Source organism: Passer domesticus, chromosome Z, assembly GCF_036417665.1.
Source record: "Passer domesticus isolate bPasDom1 chromosome Z, bPasDom1.hap1, whole genome shotgun sequence".
Taxonomy (NCBI): domain Eukaryota; kingdom Metazoa; phylum Chordata; class Aves; order Passeriformes; family Passeridae; genus Passer; species Passer domesticus.
This window is the reverse complement of record NC_087512.1, coordinates 13,223,057-13,230,724: the sequence shown is the minus strand read 5'-3', so window position 1 is coordinate 13,230,724 and position 7,668 is coordinate 13,223,057.

Below are 7,668 nucleotides of genomic sequence, written 5' to 3'. Positions count from 1 at the left end.
ACTGAGAATTCCTTTTGAATCCTTTCCAAACTGAATCCTGGATACCAAATGGATCTGGACATGTGGATGTACATATATGAATAAAGCATTAGTACGCCCTGAACCAAAGAAGATAACAAACATTTTGATCAGGTTTTTCCCTTTATATTCAGTTGCAATAATCTAGCGGCATGTTTCTATCAGCTCAAGGCCAGGTTCAGGCTGGTTCTCTTGCATGGAAAAATCTATCCAGTTTAAAATGGAACACCCTTGCTGTAGGTGCTGCTTCATGCATCCTCTTCAGCATGCCTCTTCAGAGAACAGAAATGTCTTTCCTGCACCCTTTTGCAAGGGGATTTATGTCATCAGTTAATGGAAAGTAGTCCCCTCTCACACCAGCAAAACACCAGTTTTAGTATTGGACTAACTAAAGTAGCATCACATTATGTAGCTAATACATTCACTTTGCACTCTGCTTGCAATGCAAACATCAAACAGCCATCCAGACCCATTCTTTTAGACAGGCGTTTATCAAAATGAATCTTAAGCAGAGATTAAATGTTATTTATTTCACCCTGATTAGATACTGCCTGCTTTCTTATTTCTGTTGTTTCTTAGCTCCTAGACAAAACAATATGATCTCTAAGTTAATGGGTAAATGAGTAAGTGGTAAGTGGATTTAAAAATAATAGGAAGTACCTGGAGAAAGGGAAAACACTGTAACCCAGACATTACTTAATGAGACTAAAAGACATGTAATCTATTTGAACCGAAGCTTACAACTCAGATGGTTTTTTTAAAAAGGGAGACAAACACAGTTCTAGGGCAGTTATGATGCCTCTATTGAAGCAAAAGATTCAGCACACCAGGGAATAAACAGACTGATTCAGTGACTTGTCACGACACACAGAACATGCTGATTAAAGCCCCTGAAGTTATTGGAAGAAGTCTTCCAGGTGTGATGCTCATCAGCTATTGCTCAAGACAGGAATTAGTTAACAGTGTGCTGAAATACTCTTTTTCATCTCATCAAATATTCACCTTCATGAAGTTCACTTGCTCCCACCATCTGTGCTTATGTAAGCAGAAAATGCTTGCTCAGCTATCCCATTGTGAGGTTTTCCACTATTCCTATTTCCTAGTTTAGATAAACAGGTTTACCAGCCTCAGTGTCACACATTCAGCAGCACTAATGCCACATGGATTATGCCAGCTTTAAGAGCCAGAACCATCTCTCTTCCCTATCCATAGGTCTCAAAGCAGACCTTCCTATATTAAGTTAGTGTTAAATGGGCTTGTTTCAGTGGCAAGTGACACTATAGGGTGACAATTTGCATATTGCATCTAGTATTCTATTTGCATGCATCCAGAAAATCAGATTGGTTTATTGCTGTGGATATGTGGGAATTGTTTCAGAAAACCAATCACCACTTTAGACCATTTTGGCTTCTTTAGCAGAGTAAGTTGGCATTGCAGTGAGTAAGCAATCATGTTCATTGAGGTTTCCATTTTTGTCAAATCATAATTATTGCACAGACATACATAGTTTGGACTCAGGGACACTGAAGCAGAAGTAGCTACATTAAAAGCTCTTAACATAAAAAAAAATGGGAACATGTGTTGCCAAGTCTCAGACCTGAAATTAATACTGCAGTGGAAGCATTGTAGTAAAGTACTTATATCAGGACCTACTCAAGTGTCCCAGAGTCATAGCTGGACCTGTCATGGAGCTAATGAAATGCTGGCATAACTTATAAATAGGAATCCATAATAAAATTTTCCAAAACATTTTCTTAGTACCTCACTAAAAGTCTAATTTCAGTCCACAGTCGTATCATTAATGCCAAAGATTGGTTTCTGTACTCCAAGTAAGGCCTCTGCATATTCACTTGCACCCTATTCATACACACACAGTTTTGCGGGCACTTCATTTCATGTCTCAAGCTTCTTGTTTCATGCTGTGCCAGATCAGATGAACAACAGAAACTGCCCAAGCAGATAGCTGTTTGTGCAAGACACTGAGCTGGAACAGAGACCTTAAGGCTGGGATTCATCTCACTGATTTGAGATGTCTGCAACACAGATTAATGACTTCTGAGATAGCTGCCACAGCTCCCAGGTGGGGTGATTCAGCTGACCTATTTCTAGACATCTGCTTTAGGGTAGCATGACTTCAGCGCCAGGGGTGTTATCTATCCCTCAAATGAGTATAAAGGAAGCATGTGGTGACTAACCCAGAGGGAGATGTTGACATTATCACATGTTTTCTCTGACTTCTGAACTCAGCTCTTTCACTCCCATTTAATAAAACACATTTTGACAGGAATTTGCAAGTAATTTCTTTTCTGCCTCTTTCTAGAGCAAGACACATCTACATTCAGTTACTCTTAGGCATAGCCAGCTCTCACAAGCTAAACCACATCTCCAGAAAGAGTGGCTTATGTCTTTTATTGTTCTACGGTATTCAAAATTATTTTTATTGAGCAGTAGCTTCCACCACTACCACAAGTTCATTGCATTTGGTAATTTCCATCTCCTTTTCCACTTAGGAGGATCACACAGTGATAGGTAAAGAAACTATGAGTGCCATCTTCCTCCTCTCTACAGTAAGGTAAACTGTTCAGCCACACAGACTTTGAGGAAGACTACTTTTGTCCTAAAAAAGCTGCTGACATAATTACATTCCATGTTTTCACTAGTGGGTTCTCCACTGACAGAACAGCCCATACTGGTGATCAGCATAACTGATCACCAATATTCTGCAGTTTAAGCATGTATCCATCTAAAAGACACAAGAGGAATCTAATTAATATACTGTTACTGATCCCATTAAGATTTCCCTGTGGTGTTAAGAGGTGATGGAATATTTGGAATATTTTGTTTGAAAAAAGATGTAAAATTTTTAGATAAGGCAAAGTTGTATAGGTCCCTGAGCAATTTCAGTGAAAGGTGTCCCTGCCCATGGCAGGGAGGATGGAAGTGGATTATCTATAAGGTCTCTTCCAATCTAAACATTCTATTTCTGTGATTCTGTGATTCTATGGCAACAGAAAAACAGCCATGAGAGCCCAACACTGATGCTAATGCAGTCCTAGTTCTTGCATTAATTCTCTTCTCTGGAACTCGCCAGTGACTACTAACTATACATTATTCATCTCAGATATGGATAGTATGAAAGACAGATGTATAGAGACTCAGAAGAACACAGACTGTTCTGCTTGGACTAGGAACATACAGGCCTGGACAGAACATGCTGGGACATCAAGTTCAGTTTCTTGGAAATTTAGACAATCATGATATATAATCCCCTGCTACACTGAAACGTGCTTGTTAGACTGTTTCAAGTCTGAAAGCAAGGCAAAGCTGAAAGCCCCAAGGATTCCTCAATTTCAGAAACAATCACCACCTGCACTGATCACATTAGCCCAAATAAAACAAATAGCTCTTCATTTCCATAAGCTGATTGCTCAAAATACTTATTTCAGTACATATTCTACCCAGCTGTCATACTCTGTCCTAATCTTGACATGATTTAATCTGTTCATACAGATACTGGCATAAACAGACACAAAGAAGACCCAGACAAACCCTGCCAAATCCCAAATTACTGGATCATGCTCTGGTGTTGGCAACATGAAATTTACTGCAGGGCATGATAGCAGTTCATTAATGAGGCAAATTGTGCTCCAGTTTCAATAGTCATTATATTGTCTGTATCTTTTTTGTGGGTTTTTTTTTTGTTTTGTTTTGTTGGTTTTTTTGTTTGTTTGTTTGGGTTTTTTGTTTGGTTTTTTGGTTTTTTTTTGTTTGTTTGTTTTTGTTTTTGTTTTTGTTTTTGTTTTTGTTTTGGAAAAGCTTGACATTAAATGAAGGCTAACAGCTCATAAATCTAGAAAGAAAGTTATGTTTCCTACATGCAGAAATAGCAACTTATGCTGTTTTCAAAAACTACTTCCTGTTTGGTTTATATTATCACTATTTTCCAATAATTTATAAGCAAAATCTGTTAAAAATAATTTTTAACTAAAATACATGATGTAAAATGGTAGATAAGGAAAAGAGGACAGACACCTGATTTATGCCATTGAACTATGCATGCATATGAAGGGGATTAATTGCATTTGGAAGTTATTTTTCTTGATAAAGATGAAAACATAGAACTACAAGTGAGAGAGATACTAAGGGCATGATCCTTCTGACTGCTACTGATACAAGATCTTACTCAAGTCTATATTTTTCATACAAGTGAAAGGTAGAAAAATGCAAGACAGACATCAGTTGTTGAGATGAAAACATAATCCATACCTCACCCAAATGAAACCTAAAATTTGGAGGTTTGGTAATCAATTACAAGAATGCTGTCATAGCACTGGGGGAATTCTATTTCAGAGTTCTATTTTCTTGTCCGAAGAAAAGTCCAGGTAACTGTCTTTCTCACCATGCTACATAGCCCTCTGATCTGCTTTTGTGGTCTCTCTGTGCTTTTTCATGTTCATTAATTAAAAACGTGAAATTGCAGTTCTTTGTGAAGCTAATACTTGCCTGAAATGTACCTGACAAACATGCCAGGAAAAGGATGCCTAAATATTGTCTTATGAACACATTCACCTCCCAGACTTCCAATCTTAAGAGTCCTAGTACTATAATAATTTGGAAAAAAACTATTACAAGAAATATCTGTACTATACTTTGACACTTGGAAGGAAGAGAAAAGTCACCAAAACACAAGTACAATGTAAGAAGGAAGTTTTATAATTAGTCCTAAATTGTGGTTTAGATTTTAGATAATATATTATTTTCAGTTTATAATTCAACAACTAATTTTGTAGTGAAAGAAATGCTAGAACATGCCAGAGTACTAATCCATCTGAAAAAAATACACTATTCTGGGACTCCTGATACAAAATGAATCCTCCTTATACCAGTTATGAGTCATCAATAAGACTGGTTTTGGTCCAGATCTTCTGCTGGGTAAAAGAACCTACAAGCCAGAGATTTTTAAAAATGCATGTGCAAGCATGGATTATTTTTTATTTAATCTAATTATTTAATTTGAATTAATTCTAGTCCAATACTGATAAAAATGTTGCATTATAGATTTTATATTATGTAAATTCAATATCTGTTTCAATTAATATCAAACTTTTTTAAAAATCTTAAGTCATAATTATGATCCAGAACATCAGAGGACCTAATAGGGTACCACCTCCTATGCCTACATACCCAGCCAGCTCTTAATAATATACTCTTAGCTCACTTCTGGGAGTGGGAAAAATCATCAGTAAAGATGACCATTGAAAGGAGGAGACAAGAAATAACATGAAACAAGGAAGAAAACAGAAAGGAAACAACTAAAATCAAGATAAAAGATCTTACAATTGTGCAACAAAAATCATGTATCTGAAAAAGAAAAGAGGGATTGGTTAATCATTAGCAGCACAGTCTGAAGTTAAGCAAACTTTGTAGATACCAATATTCCAGGCACTACCCAGCTTCTCCTCTGCACCACTCCTCATTCCTAGAGCAATCTCATCAAATATCATTACAGATAAAGAGCAGTTCTGGAGTAAAGCATGAGAACAGGATGAAAAGTCAAACAATAGTAAACACAGACTCATCTATTTTGCCAATATGACACACTTCAGTAATACCTAACTGAACTCACAGGCACTTTATATTTACTTTTCAGCTGGTAAACTAAGACACAAAAAAGCTGCTTGAGAGGTTTTTTGACTTGATAAATTTTCGCTAGTGTTTTTAAATTTGGGACCATTTTCTCATTGTCTTACATGGAGGTGATTCTTCATAATGAGGGTAGCAGAGTTCTGTTCTCAAAGTCACAGCTACTACAGGAGGTTGTAAAATGTGACTAGAAGTCACATTTCACATTTATGTAGAATCATCAGGTCTGAAGAACAGGTGCTCTGTTTCCAAACCGAAACAGATGCATTGCCATTCTCACTGCCACACGCCAAATCCTGCAAACAGCTGTACTGGGTCAAACTGGAGAGCCTCCAGAAGCAGATTTCTAGAGAATACATAAAAAAGCAAACACATTATGAATATCTTCCTGCATTTATATATACTGCTGCTAGTGCTCCTAACAACCTGACAGTTTCTTACTGAACACTCTGTTAAGGGGCACTGATGGTTGAAAAAGTGTATGTCAGCTTCAGATTAACCAAATTTGGTTATTCCCAATTTTCAGCTTGTTGCCTTTAGAGTGAACACAAATCTCCCGTGTTTCTAAGTGTCTTTCTATCAACTAAGGAACTGACTTATTTATGTACATAACCATTTGTTCATATGAAGAACACTTAATAAAAGATAGGTAATATTATTTATTATGTATGTCTTAAACATGCTGTCAAAAAAAGATTATATTCTCTTTGTTTTCCGGTACATTCTTATTGCCACAGTTTTCAGCAGTCAACTCAATCTTATTGTTGAATCTAAGTTACAGTAGATAACATATGCTCACATTTACTATGCTAACAGTGGTCCTGTGAATGCAAGAGAACTAAGAACTTTTATTAAGTAAAATTATCACCAGATTCTGACAGGGCAGCCAATGACCATGTAAAAACCACTTTATTCCTTTCTTCTTACTATTGTTTTATGTTGAACCTCATAAATTTCTTTTACAAACTTCCTCTAGCAACACACCTGTCCTGATCATAGGGTCTGCTTTTGACCTGCCCTGAAAAGGATTGAAAAGGATTTATGCAGTGTGTCTTCTGACAATGCACTGGCTTTCAGTGGTGCTTGATGGTGCACAGCAGGAGAAGGTGCCTGTGTAAGAATGGAAACCTCCACCCACTGCTTAATAACTCACCAAGCCTATACTTACAATCAGGTGAGTAAGCATATTTTTACTTTTTAGGGGGATATTCTTTAAGAAAACATTTGAGGAGTGCAGAGAACACAAAAAGACATACCCAAAACTGGATAATGTAGAAAAATTAATGGCACTGAGTTTTCCTTCCGCCCGTATGATCAAAAAGGATTCCAAAAGTGTTAGCGCTAGAAAAGAGAAGGGAAGGAACCTCTATGTTCCATCTCGTCTAATAGTTCCTTGACTAGGGAAGATAGCACTCATGATGATTAACATATTTGTGCTAAATGTTCCAAAAAACATCTTTCAGTCAAGACCTGACATTGATCTCTTCAGTCTGAAATCAATTGTCTATACATTTGGCCACACTATACCAGCTTAGTCCACTAGGACAGTTTTTGGTCTGATCCAAAATAAAGGAAGAACACGAGAATTTTTCTTGTAAGTGACTGCTAGGTCCTCTGCCGTGCTGCATGCGAATCTCTACTCCCAAAATGAGGGAGGAGGTCACCCTCTGGCTAGCAGTCTGACACGCAGCTAGCAGCAATGGAGCACTTCCCAGATGTGCCTGGGGCGTCCAGGGAGCGCCTTGGCTGGAGTGATGAGGCGAGGAGTGGAGAAGGCAAGGAGGACGAAAAAAGAGGGACTCTGTTTGAGGGCAAAGTCCACAGTTCAATGCCGCCAGGGGGGCCAGTCGAACAAAGACCCAGCAGATGGAAAACCAGCAGTATATAAAGGGCGTGGATACAAGAGGTGGACGCAAGCAAACAACCAATAGAGCATACCTGGGAGGAGTAAGAGCATTAATTGAAACTCCAGCTAGAAAATCATGCGAACTATAAGGAGGGGCCTGG